The sequence below is a fragment of the Jatropha curcas genome, chromosome 11 (assembly GCF_041381405.1).
Source record: "Jatropha curcas cultivar XTBG-Jc1 chromosome 11, XTBG_Jcur_1.0, whole genome shotgun sequence".
Classification (NCBI taxonomy): domain Eukaryota; kingdom Viridiplantae; phylum Streptophyta; class Magnoliopsida; order Malpighiales; family Euphorbiaceae; genus Jatropha; species Jatropha curcas.
In genome coordinates this window covers 8,893,935-8,908,610 of record NC_143161.1, presented here as the reverse complement: position 1 = coordinate 8,908,610, position 14,676 = coordinate 8,893,935, and the positions used below count along the sequence as shown (strand labels likewise).

The 14,676-nt window shown below is 29.9% G+C and overlaps 1 long non-coding RNA gene and 1 pseudogene across 1 annotated transcript; one reads left to right on the top strand and one right to left on the bottom strand.

Moving 5' to 3' along the window:
* Window positions 1–4,402: 4,402 nt before the first annotated feature.
* On the bottom strand, window positions 4,403–7,227 carry LOC149492514 (uncharacterized). The gene is made up of 2 exons (XR_016318884.1): window positions 6,954–7,227; window positions 4,403–4,585 (listed from the first exon to the last, which is right to left on the bottom strand). It is a non-coding gene; the product is annotated as an uncharacterized LOC149492514 (long non-coding RNA).
* A 5,250-nt stretch (window positions 7,228–12,477) lies between these two features.
* LOC149492513 (AAA-ATPase ASD, mitochondrial pseudogene) lies at window positions 12,478–14,263 on the top strand (annotated as a pseudogene).
* The last annotated feature ends 413 nt before the right edge of the window (window positions 14,264–14,676 follow it).

Here is a 14,676-nt window from a genome sequence, read left to right as displayed (position 1 = left end):
GTTTAATTGTTTATATATATATATATATTTATAATTTTCTTGTAATTTAAATTTAAAATCTTCTAATAGAAGCCTTGATTTCCAAGTTCTTTTAGAAATTTTTAAGTTGGCTTCCTTCTTGCATAAATTTACTCCGCTTTAAAATTCTCTTTTATCATATAACTTATTTATATTGAGTATGTATATTTAATATTTTTTTTATTGATCTGGATTCGGCTTTTTAAGAAGTCTATTATGAGGGTACGTTGCTCAAGAGATCCAGCGACTCATCCCAATGGACCAATTGGTAGTTGGTTATATTTAATAATTTTAATGCTAATAATTTATGCAAATAAAATATTAATTGGTATCTTTCTACTAGGGAAAAAAATTATAATACAGTAATAACAAGTGAAAATATTTTAAATAGCAACTAACTATTGACTCAGTGTATAGAAATTAAGTTAACGAATGCATGCAATTAATAATTTCATTGTTGTAAAAAAAAGGTTGAATACATAATTTAACTTTTGAAGTTTAAAAAAAAAAAACCTTGGGCCATTCCGAACTTTCACTCTCATCATGCTAGAGTAAATTTTGAAGGTTTAATATTGATTTGAGATGTGGTTAATATAACTTTTGAAATAATAATTTTCACATTTTTTAACTGTCCAATAAGTGTTTAATTGATCTAATTTTATAAATTTAATTGTTTAATAGGTCAATTAAAGTGTTTAATATGCGTAATTTTATAAGTTGAAGTGTGCAATAAGAGGTAATTTTATAAGTTGAAGTCTAAGTAAAAGTTAAGGGTGTCACAAGATTTTTCGTAGAAAATACATGGGTGAATTTATATATTGAGCTTATAAAAAATGGAAAATAATTATGATAAAAGGAAAAAATAAAAAGGAAATGAATACGACAAGGAGATATATTTTCTAGGATAAAAATAAATATTTTCAGTTATTTATTTCCTAAAGAACATTAAATTTATTTTCTAAATAATCTTAAATAGAATTGATTTTGATTGGATTGAAATCAATTTAAAAGTTTTGATTTTGAATCAAAAGGATTCATTCAGTTTCAATTTTTGGTTTTAAAATTGAAATCAGTCCAAAGTGGCTTGAACCAGTGAGAACCAGCTGGAATGGATCAAAGAAAATGAAGTTTCCAAAGAAGATGGTGATGCCTTGTTCATGGTAGGCAATTAAAAATTACCTAATACATAAATTGAAATCTAAATATTATAGAAAAGTTTTGGAAACGTGTTGAACTTACTTTCGTCTTTGAAATAATTATTATAATTTGCAGCAGTATTTCCGTTTTCCCTCATTTTTCTTAATTTGTTTCTATTATTTTTCAATCCTCTTCTTCACCTTAAATCCCTGTCTCTTCTTCAGGATTTCCTGCGTTGTCTATACGTCCTAAACCTGAATTAAGGACTCTTTGAAGCTTAGATATTTATATGGGCCCATTTTGAACTTTGAGAAATCTGAACATCTCTTACATCTTTTGGTATTTTAATATTGTTTATTTCATGGCATCATTAAAAAATTAAGCATTGAAAAGTCTTAGTTAATTGTTCTTATAGCTAGGTAGTAGGTATAAAGATTGTTGAACTGTTTCTTTCTCATTTTATTTATTATTTTTTTGAAAAAAATTTATTTTTTTATTAGCAAGGGAAAGAGTTTTTTAATAGTATAAATAAAATAATTAAAATTTCATCATAACAAAATATATATACTTGTTGAAATTAAGGTCGTTCTCTCTTCTTCCAGGCCAATTACCATTGCTCTCTTATCTCCTTCGAGGGGTGGAGTCAACTCTTTCCCTTTTTATTTTTTTTGGATAATTCTTAAATTTGTATTTTATTTATACAGATTTGAGTTATTGTCGCTCAATTATTGATATTTATTATTTTTTATATCTTGAAATTTTATTTTCAGATATAGTTTAATCTAAATATTCATTGAGTACCATTTATCCTTTAATGGATCAAATCACGTGAACAGGATTTAGTTTTAATCTAGTGGATTGTAACTCTAGTTAATTGAAAAAAAAAAAAAAGAGAACATCAATTTCTAAAAAGGTGAGTAATTTTTCCAATCAAGAAGGGTGTTGAATTTATTTCTCTATTGGAAATTAGAGAAATTAATTATTTTAAAAATATTTTCTAAAAGTTAAATAAACTTTCCAAACAAGGAGAGTGGGAATTTATTTCTTTAGTGGAAAAATACTCTCGTTTATTTTTGGAAATTAAAGAAAATTAATTATTTAAAAAATATTTTCTAAAAAGTTAAGTAAATTTTCCAAACAAAAAGAGTGAAAATTCATTTCTTTAGTGGAAAAATATTCTGTTTTGTACCAAAATTTTATTTATGATTGATTTGATATATAGGTGAATACACGTGTGTAATTAAGTCTAATGAAAACTAAATTGCGTAACTTGCTCACCCTGCAAGGAAAAACACTTATTTCCAAGTTTCTTCATTATATAAACACTTCTCTGTCTTTCTAAACATTATTAAACATCCAGCCAATTTCCACTAACAAAAGAAGAGTTCTTACTCTTAAGAGAAAAAAAATACGGGCATAGCAGAGGGTTTTACTTAGCTAGGTTCAGCAATTGCTGGCCTAGTGTTTGCTTGGGCTATGTTTCAACAGTACTTCCCTTATCAACTTTGCAGCTATTTAAAATTTTTCTAATTAGAGGATCTATTTCTTTATAATATTTTATGATAATGCTATTTTTAAAATTTTTTTAATTAGAGAATCGATTTTTTTATGATATTTTATGATAATGCTATAAGAGGGAAAGCTTGTAAGCTTATAATTATTCATGATTACTAAAAAATTATAATTAATTTATAAAATCTATAGATCTAAATTATAAGAAATATAAGTAAAAAATAATCTAATTTTTTTTTTAAATAGATTGAGAGTTAAGTTTATACTTACAGCAAGAAGAAGACACGAATGCAAACTCAATATTTTCAAATTAGCAAAGCTTGATGTAATAATTCTTGATAGTCAAAAGCAATTATAACTAAACATATATAGTGATATAATATGACAAATACCTAATTAGAATATGATTAAATTTATAATATTAATATAATAAAAATAATGTTTTGACATCATAATTAAAATAGAATTAGTAATAATATTTTTGTCAATTTATAAACTCAGCAGAGGCGTTTTAGGAGCCCAATGTCTCCCATTTGTATTTTTATATATATATTATATTATAGATATACATTAATTAATAATTAATTATTATTATATCTCTTTCTTATTATTTTACTTTTTTTCAGTAAAAGACAAATTAGGCAAAATCCTTTTTTAACATAGAGCTAGACAAATTTTCTACGGTCAAATGTATTTTAATGTAAGTGGCATGGAAAATTTTGTTTTGGAAAAATGAAGATCCTAACCCTATATATGTTGTCATGACGACGTCGTTATTGTTATGTCATTGATTAGAACATTCATTATTATTTTATAATTTTAATGTTAATCATTTAATTTATTTTATATAAAAAAATTAGTTTATAAAATTACACTCTAATTCATTTAAATAGACAAATTTATTATATTTGAAATAAAGTAAAAGTAAAGTTCATTTTGCCCTTTATTTAGCTTGCTTTATTTCATTAATATGTGAAAATAACAAAAAAAAGTATACGAAATTTTCATCTTATGGGCTTTATTTTCATATGAAGTAAAGTCCATAAATCTTTGTGACGGGGAGTGAATATTTTCAAGACTAAAGGGGGAATTAAGATGTAGGGCTTTAAGATCCAACGTACGTGATAATTTTACTCTTTTTGGCCTTTCTAAAATAAGCTTCAGTAACAAAAATTGGAGACTACTGCTGACCTACCCCATTCTCCATATTTTATTATATAAAAAAAAAAAAATGCATGCGTGTGGACGTAAGTTGTAACACCCACCGCCCACTCCCGAGAGACTCGACGGCGGATGCCACATTCGGTGCCGGAGACACCGTCTTAACTTAACATATAAATCATAAAACTAAAATTATGAAGTAGAAGTAATTGAGTATTCACAAGTTTAGCGAGTATTTTTTTTTTATAATAGAATTTTATTTTAAATATATACATTGGGAAAAATCCTACAGAAATACTGTAAGAATATCCCTTTTAAAACTAAGCTCGCCAGACATGTGAATACAAAATACTCCCAATTAAACTCTAAACTTCCAACGTCTCCAAATAATCATTATAACACAATAACACTTTTATATTTTCATAAGTGAATAAATCCTCAATAGTATTTTAGATCCATCAATTAATTGCATTCATTATATATATCAAGTCTTAATGAACTAATCATATCAACTGACTTAAAATATGTCATATTCACTCATTTAATCAATCTTATGCTTATCTCCATATATATATACCAAAATAATTTATTATTACATAGTTAAGTTATAATTCAAATAACATAATCTCAAAAAAAATGTAATAATTATACATGCCATAATTCTTAAGTACATAAATCTGAATCGACTACTACCAAATTAGTCACTTCTGCTTTGATACGATTCTTCTAATCTTCAAGTAGCAACCACATCTTCAACCTACGCGTGATAAAAATCGACGCGCTGAGTATAAAACTCAGTGGTGCTCATAATTCACATACTTACCAAAGTTGCGATGGCAACTTACTTTAAACACAATTTTCGTAAAATCATTTATAATCATAAAATCATTAAATTTCAACATACATTTACATTTATAGCAAAAGAAATATCAAATGAACTATTACTTAATCACATAAATCATTTAATTCTTTATACCATAAATCCTTTACTTAAACATTTAATCACTATAAATACTTTAGTTCTTTACTTAGAATATCAAATAAACTTATAATTATAACATAATAAGTTAATTCTTTCAAATCGTAAATTCATTACTTGAACATTTATTATGCCGATACATATCCTCTTTATTTTTAATACCATGTACCGAAATATCATGCTTTGACAATTCATTTGATAACAGAATCCTTAATTTCCAAAGTAAGGTTTACTAAATTCGTTTGATTGTCTTACAAATATTTTCCATAGGGCTCGCATACACTTAGGAGAAAGAGAAGTAGATAGGTTTTCAGAACAGATTCAGAATGGCCTTAGGTCGCCAACAGATTCAGAACATATAGAGCGCGTCCGCCCTAACAGAACAGAAGACACCCACGTGTCTAGCATATGATCATAGCTTCTTATCATAATGGCATCAAATGCGGAGCATGCTCATCAGACAGAATAAAATCAAATCACGCATCAAATTCACACTAAGTATATTAGAGCCCAAAATCCTTGTTTTAATTCTTAATTCATAACACTTATCATAAAACTTGTCTTATTCTTTAGTCTTCTTAAATTCATAATGTAAGCTTACTTTAGAATGTAGTAACTGAAAATTTCATACTTAAACATAATTACTGAACACAGAAAATTTCTTATCGTATGAATCATACTTGTAAGCTTACTTTAGAACTTAAGTAACTCATAAAGACTTCATCTTAAACATAATTACTTCATATAGGAAATTTCTCATAAATTTCTTTTATTTTCAAACTTTCGTAAAGTCACAATGAAATTTATTATAAGAAATTTCTTATCATATAAAATCATATTTTTCTTATTCAAGATTCAAAGCACATACACCTTAAATACTCTTTTTTTTTTTTTTAACTCTAAACATATGAAAGTTATCAAAATAGTCACATAGATTTCAAATATGTAAAATAATTAAGAAAGCATTATTATCCTAAGGTGGTTTGACCTCTTAATAAAAACTAAAGGCAGAAATTTGCTTCTCTAATCAAGCATGCTAACATAACTCTTATGCACAAAATTATCCATTTCAACCCTCGTCATGCATTATCTAAATCAATTCCATACCTTTCTAATTTAAACATATCCACAACAACACTTCTCAAACTTATGTTTTATTTTGTCAATTAAATGCTAAAACTTTATCACACATGATTTATACATACTTTTATCCAAATAAATCTATGATTTAAGACAGAGAAAATTTCCAGCATTAATATAATATTGACCTTAGCTGGGTTTTTAAGACATAACTTGAGTTCTAGATCTCCAAATTAAGTGAAGTTTGATTCATTAGAAAGCTAAGACAAAATTATACAAATGTTATCAAGGGACAATAGCCCAGATCAATCTGTAAGATGGTGAAAAATGGCTAGGAACACAGACCAATAGTCCAGACCTGATTCAGCAGAACTAATCCCAATGTTTATCAAATTCCTACTTATCCAGACACTCAAATCAAACCAATCTACAACCAGAGAAGTCTCAAGACATAGGGCATCAACTCTCATGAAGAACTCAGAACATAATATTACCATTATAGTGGTCAAACTGGGCACTCAATTCAGTGATATATGTGGCCCGTCATAACAGAGTCAGTTTAGGTGTTTTAGCCATAAGTTGAGCTATACATATCCAAATTGGACACAAGAGGATGGGTTAGAAAGCTAAGAAGTAGAGCTACAACTTTCATGAAGGACTCAGACACCAATGGAAAATGAAAAGGATCGAAAAACAGTCCTTAATCACACCCAATAACACTTTTTCCTAATTTCAACTTACTTAAATCATATACAAGGTAGGGATTTCTACCATATACTAAATACTCATCAAATATCATCTTAAAATCATAAATCCACAAAGAATAACAAGAAATCTTAAGGCCTTATTCATCAATAGGTTCTGCCACTCTTAGAGGATGAAGAAGAAAATGTTTTCCTCATAAATTCAACACATAGGCATGCTTACAAATCTCCCAAGAACACATTTTCACCACCAAAGTTCAATAATCAAATCATTTCATATAAAATTCCCAATTTTTACCAAATAGTATAAACTTCACAAAATCAAAAATTTAAGCAAGGTAAGAGGATTTATGAACACTAACCTTAAACATAAGCTCTAACAAACTTAAATAAGACTCTTGATGCCTTAGTTTTCCCTTGTCTTTGGTAGGAAGTTCTCCACCCTTTGTCCTCCAAATTACTTGAAATTATTCACCAAATATCATTTCTCAAGCTTAATTCTCTAAGATTACTTACTTCAATCAAGTTTAATGGTGTAAATTTGGTGAGTTTACCATGTAGAAATTGAAGGAAAAACAAAAAGAAGAAGGGAGAGGAAGTTCACGTTGGAAATGGAGGAGAAGAAGAAAAAGAAGAAGTGTTGCTCAATTATTTGAGGAACAAAGGTAGTTTAGTATTTTCACCATAATTGGATGGCTAGGATTGAATCAATCTAATGGCTAAAAATTATTCTCCAATTAATTTCCTTCAAAATATTATTTATCTCCATAAAAAGTCTCAAATTTAATCCTAAAAAATACTTCTTCTAATTGCCTTAATTAATATAACACCATTTCAAATTTAATCCTTAAAAATATTGCCTCTAATTTCCTAAATTAATATAACACCATAATTAACTATTCACTAATTATCTAAATTCTCCAAAAATATTCATTACTTACTTTCTACCCATAAAAATAATGTATACACACTCCAAAAATATTAAAGAAAATATTAAACATACGTAGTAATTTTTCCGAACCAAAATAATATTGACTTCCGGACTGATGGTACTATTTACACACTGGTAAACTTACTCTTTCAGACACAGAAAAATGGGGCGTTACATAAGTTGTCTTCTCACATTGTAAAAAAAAAAAATTTTTAGGATTTGCAGATACAAAACGGCAAATGAAAAAAAAAAAAGAAAACTACAAACTAATCCCGACATTGTATCCTTTTATTATCAAAAAATAATTTCTGATAAAAGGTTTTAAACTTTTGATATTTATGATACTCACAAAAATAAATCAGAAAAAATATTTTTATGATTAAAGAGAAAATTAAATTATTTTCAAAAAAAATTTATTACAAAAGAAAAAGAATACTTTTTAAAGGAGAAAAATATTTTTGAGATTTTGACAAACTTATTATACAAGGTTTTCTGTATTTGGTGTAAGCGGGGATCAAACCTTACGGGAATTAAGGGCGTTAACCACTTCAACCAACACCTTGTTGGTATTATTAATCTATTTTTCTTTAATAGTTATTGCATCAATTATTTAATTAATCACCACAAATCATAAGCCACCATCACTACCACTAATATTCAGTGATTACCAAAGTTTATTATCTTCATAATTTTTATATTTGACAATAAAATTTCAAATTTTAAAATTTATATAATTCTAAATATTTTACAGTCTTATAAATTAAAAACTTAAATAATTTTTTGACTAATTTTTAATATTATAATCGAATAATAGAAAACTAATTTATTTGTAAATATTCTCTAAGCATGTTCGGCAACAACATGCACCGACAAAAAAAAAATGCGGATTAGCGACAGACAAATTGTCACTAATCCTTTTCCTTCTGTCTCTAAAACAAAAATAGCGACCAAACTGCAACCAAGTGAATCAGTTGCACAAAATCTTGTGGCTAAGCTGTTAGCAATCGCATGTGGAATTCATCGCTAATTAGCGACCAAGTAATCGGTCGCAAATTTTGATAAAGCGGTCGCTAAATGATGAATCACTTCCTTCCATTAACGAAAATGTAGTTACTATTCGATCGCTAAATGATGCGATAGCTAATGTTGGTCCCTAACTTTATCGCAAATCGATCGATGTAGTTTGTTTTTAAATGTTTGATAGTCCGTCGCCTAACTGTCTCAAAGCGGTCGCCAATCGTTCGCTATATTTGTCTCCAGTCACTTTTCAAAGTATTATTATCTTTCGTTGTTCCATTGCTCATCGGTCGCCATTTATTTTTTAAAATAAAAAAAGAAAATTTAAATGTTGGACAATCAAAAATTTTCACCTGTAAAAAAAACAAAATATATACTGATTCAAGTAATTCACACAAACAATAACATCAATGAAAAAAAAATACTAAATTATCATTGAGATAATATTAATGTGCAAAGAAAATCTTACAAATTATACCATAATATATACAAAATAAACATGTAATAAAAAAGAAGCATAAGGGGTCAGATTTGCAAAATCTGTAATGGGACTCTAAGAAGCAGGCAGAGTGAAAGAAGCCAGGGGATCAGAGTGATCTGTCGATGCAGAGAGAGCTGGCAGTGTTGTAGCTCAGTCTCGAGCATACATCTCCATCAGTTGTTGTTGCTGCTGCAATACAAGCTGTGATATTTATTGTTGCTGCTTCTAAAGCTGAGCCCGTAAATCCTAGATCTCCTCGGTACTTGCCTTTGGCTTAGCTAGTGTGGCTCAACTCACTGATTTCCATGTGTGCGGCTGTAAAAAATATCATATTGTGAACCAATACCATACACTTTTCTCTTCTTCTCGCCTCCTGTAGCCTCGAGATAAAGCTAAAATTCATCGATTTTGTAGGCTTCTCACTAGTATAAGCCTGAGATGCAGTAGCTCGCTCTTTTCTAGTAATATAGTTATCCTGATAAATATAGTATATAGCAGCATAAGAACAATACAAAAATATTCAAATTTAGATGGAAAAGTAAAGAATTATTTTGAAGCTTACTTTAACAAGCTCGACATGCTTATCAATGAATGTGACCCCATCATCGTCCTTCGTATGTGTATATGTGAAGACCTTCATGGGGGTAGGTTGACGCTTCAACTTCAATGCCTGTAATACATTTCATAAAATGCGAAACATTTTCAAATACATTTAATAATAAAGCTACATAAAATTCTCTAAGTGGATTTTTCTTACCAATTTCTCAGTAATCTCAGCTGCTGAAATGGCACCGCCAGTGAGTCAAGATAGACCAGCTCACTCACCACCCATTTCATTGAATCTATTATGGGACATAATCTCTCGTTTTCTCACATATTCATGATAGGACCAAGCCTACTACCAATTAGTCCAAACCTCGTAAAAAATACACCTTTACTTCTTTCCTGTACTCCACATCTTGTACAGGAAGTTTGAGTAGCCCTCCGCTGACTGTGTCTCCTAAGCTTTCTTAAACAGAGCCTCTATAGCATCTGATTCCCATGTGAACCCCTTCTGCAATAAGTAGAAATAGAAACATTTTTATATGAGATTTCACAATCATTAAGTTTAATTAAAATTGAAGTAAGAACATTTACCATAAACTCTTCCAAGTACAACTGTCTAGCCTCTGCTGGTATACCTCCCTAACACCAACCATCTTTCTCCAAATGAAGTTTGAAGATCCTCATAATGGCTTTGGAGGCATCAGATGATGGATGCAAGCTGTCAACTAGAATAACGAAAAATAGAATTATTTTTCAATTAGCAGCATAAGTTTATGTTATAATTACAATAGGCAAAATATAAGAGTAATTATTTGTTGTTAGTTACCATCCTTTCAAAGTCATCAACTTTGGTCGAGCATCTCCCTCCACTGCAGAAAAAGAGCAGAAGTAGAAAATGTCAATGTTAATATATTAATATATATAAATACAAAAGACGAACAATAGTGAATTGAATATTACCGGGTGGTGGGGCTGATGCTGATGGTGCTATAGCAAGTGCAGATGGTGCTGCAGCATTAGAAGTAGGTGCTTGAGTAGAAGGAGGGATAGGAGGTAGTGGAGGCAAGGGAGGTTGTGTGACTGTATAAGCGTCACGTGCTTTGGCACGACCACCTCGTCCTCGAATACCTCGATCTCATCCCCCTCATGTAGAGTCCTCGAATCTATGCCTGTATCCATTTGAACCCAAACAAGGTGATCTACAATACCACATAATAATTGACACAAATATTACAAAAGTTTCAAGGCTAACCCTAAATGTTTAAGTTTTGAGTTTATAAAATATGGTAACTATGAGTAAGGTTTTGAATTTTAAGAATTAAGATAATACTAACTATTTTAACCTAATTAACAAATAACCTACTTAACAAACTAATTAACGTAATTAACAAATTAAGATAATGCGAAAAAGTAACATATGCATAGATTCATACACCAATTATATAATTAACAAAATTGACAAATCAATTAATTAAAAAAACTAACCTAATTAACAAACTAATTAAGCTAACCTAATTAAATAAATAAATTTGCTCATCATAACCATTAAGTATTTTAATCTAAAACAGTCAAACAAATGACAAATAACAAAAAAACAAATGACAAAATAATTAACTAACAAATGACAAACTAATTAACATTCAAAGAAATTAACTAAAAAATAATAAACTAATCAAAAAACTAAAAAATAACAAACTGAGATTAATTAGAAACCAGCTAGAATCAACAAAAATAACATATATGAAACTACAAACCAACACTAATTGTCAACAATCAACAAAATAAACAAATAACCAAAAAAATCCATCTTCAATAAAAAAATAACAATTAACAATCATAATCGACATAAAATATAAATGCAAAAAAATTAAAAAAAAACAATAAAAATCATGTTACAACTGTAAATACAAAAAAAAAATATTTACAAAAATAAAAAAATAAAAAAAGAAGAACTTACTTGTAGTGCGGTGCTGCCCAACAGCGGCGGCGGGTGAGACCAGAAAAGCAGTCGACTGGAGTCAGAACTTGCCTGACGGAGTGAGACAGAGGGAGAGAGGCTACAGAGAAAGAGAGAGAGAGGCATAAGATTGAAATTAGTCTCACACGAGGGAGGAAGGCGACTAAATCGCTCTAAAACTTTAGCGGCTGACCAGATTAGTCGCTAAAATAAAACAATCATCAGTCGCTATTTTAATTGACGCGGCAAAAAAGCACCGTCACTAATTAAAAAATTTATCATTAATCGGTCTCTAATTACAATGGAATTTTGGTCATCGCAGTAATTGCACACTCGTTGCTAATCTGTCGCTAATAATTCCCGCCAAATAGTTGGCCCCAAATATAGCAACAAAATATACGTCGATCACTATTCTGTAACACTGGTTGGTGCCAATTCTGGGCACAAAATAGAGCCACGGATGTCACTTCAGTCGCTAGTGGTAGTTTACCAAAGGTTTCACGAGAAATTTCTATCGCTGGCGGTCGCATCTCTGTCGCTAATTAGTGACTGCATAAAGTCGGTCACTAAAAAATGTTTTTTTTTTTTTTTTAGTGATGTAGCTTTTAATAATTACCTCTATTATTTACGGTGTTCAGCGGTGTAACATTTATACTAGTGTTTAGAGTTTGAAATAATGAGTTGTGATACATTACTCCTTTTAATGTTTAATAAGACGCTAACAGCCACTAAGACAATTAATTTTACTAAACAATCACTACGAATATAAATTATTTTTTGAAACAAGTGGAAGAGCAACAAATTATTTATTTAATCATTCTTGGAAAATTCCAAGAAATGAACAAGTGTTTACCTACCTTCTTTACCAAGCAAACACACTTCATTCCCAAGTTTTTTCCCTATATAAATAGCTCCACACAAGTGTTTCAGAATCCCTATCTATCTAAACATCATTAAACACACTACCAACTTCTACTCCAAAAAAGAAAGTACTGCCCTTAACACCCAAAAAAATGATCATAACAGAGCTATTTGCTCAGTTAGGCTCAGCAATTGCTGGCCTAATGTTTGCTTGGGCTGTGTTTCAGCAATACTTCCCTTATGAACTTCGCAGCTATATTGATACATATAGCCAAAAGATTATTGGCATCTTCTACCCATATATCTATATCATCTTTGATGAATATACCGGCGAAGACCTTCGACGCAGCGAGGTCTACGCCGCCATTCAAAACTACCTTAGCACCAACTCATCAATGCGCGCCAAGCGGCTTAAAGCTGATGTAGTCAAAGATGGGAAGTCTGTGTTACTTACAATGGATCACAATGAACAAATCTCTGATGATTTTAATGGAATTAAAGTTTGGTGGACTTCAATAAAAAATGATACCAAAACGAAGCAGTTTACTTTCTATCCGGAATTGGATGAAAGCAGGTTTTTCAAACTCACTGTCCATAGACGATATAGAGATATCATTATTAAGTCTTACATAGATCATATTATTAAGGAAGGGAAGGCCACTGCAGTTAGAAATCGGCAAAGAAAGCTTTATACTAATAATCCAAGCAAGAATTGGTACGGATGGAGAGGTGCTAAATGGAGCCATGTCGTGTTTGAGCATCCTGCGTCGTTTGACAGTTTGGCCATGGGTATAAAGATGAAAGAACAGATAAAGAATGATCTGATCAAGTTTAGTAAAGGGAAAGATTATTATGCCAAGATTGGGAAAGCTTGGAAAAGAGGTTATCTTCTTTATGGTCCACCAGGAACTGGAAAGTCCACTATGATTGCTGCTATGGCTAATTTATTGAATTATGATATTTATGATATTGAATTAACTACCATTAAAGATAACAGTGAGCTTAGGAAGTTATTGATTGAAACTACCAGTAAGTCTATTATTGTAATAGAGGATATTGATTGTTCTCTTGATCTTACTGGTCAAAGAAAGCCAAAGAAAGTGAAAGATGATGAAGAAGACGATCCGATTTCTAAAAAGAGAAAGGAATTAGAGGAAGAAACAAGTAGTAAGGTGACTCTATCTGGGCTTTTGAATGTCATTGATGGGATTTGGTCTGCTTGTGGTGGAGAGAGAATTATTATTTTTACTACTAATTATGTGGAGAAACTTGATCCGGCTTTAGTTAGAAGGGGAAGAATGGATAAGCATATAGAAATGTCTTATTGCTGCTTTGAAGCTTTTAAGGTTTTAGCTAAGAATTATCTGGATGTAGATTCCCATGAATTGTTTGCGAAAATTGAGAATTTGATGAAGGAAATTAAAATGACACCAGCGGATGTGGCAGAGAATTTGATGCCAAAATCAGTAGATGAAGATGAAGAGACTTGTCTGAAGAATTTGATTGCAAGTCTTGAGGAGGCAAAATTGAAAGCAGAGCAAGAAGCAAAGTTGAAGGCAGAGCAAGAAGAGAAAGAGAAAGAGAAAGATTCTGATGTAGTATTAGTTAAAGAACCCAAAGAAAATGGCTTCACTGAAAATGGAAAGGAATAAGGTGATGAGTTCCTCCATGTTGATGATGGCTAGGGTTGTGATTTTATATTGTGTGATTGTTTATATGGTGTTATGATTGCAATCTGATTGTAAATCTGGATTGAATAATTAGGAGTCTTTTTAAATATTTGCATAGTCACTGTAAATAGGGATTTGATGTAATTAAGCATTAGTATGATTGTGAATTCAGTATCAATAATATCTTCTAAAGTGTCTTTGTAATTACATGTTTGCTTGTACCAATCACAACCCAAATCCTCTCCATTCACATGTTTCAAAGGTTTTAAGAGTAAAACAGTGCTATGAATTTGTTTAATAAAAGTTGAAAATTATTTTTCTGGAAAGTGTTACTTGACATGTTTTTTTGAAGTATTGTTTAATTGTTTATATATATATATATATATATATATCAACAAAAGCGTGTTTTATGACTAAAGACCTATGACACAAAAGCGTGTTTTATGACTAAAGACCTATGACTATAGACTTTAATTAATGAACAAAAGACTTTAGACCTATAAAAGACTTTAAAAATAAAAGACTAAAGACTTTGAAAATAAAATGATAAAGACTTGAAGACTTTTAAAAACAAAGACTTACTTATGCTTTTTATTGTTTATCGTATATAGACTTATGCTTT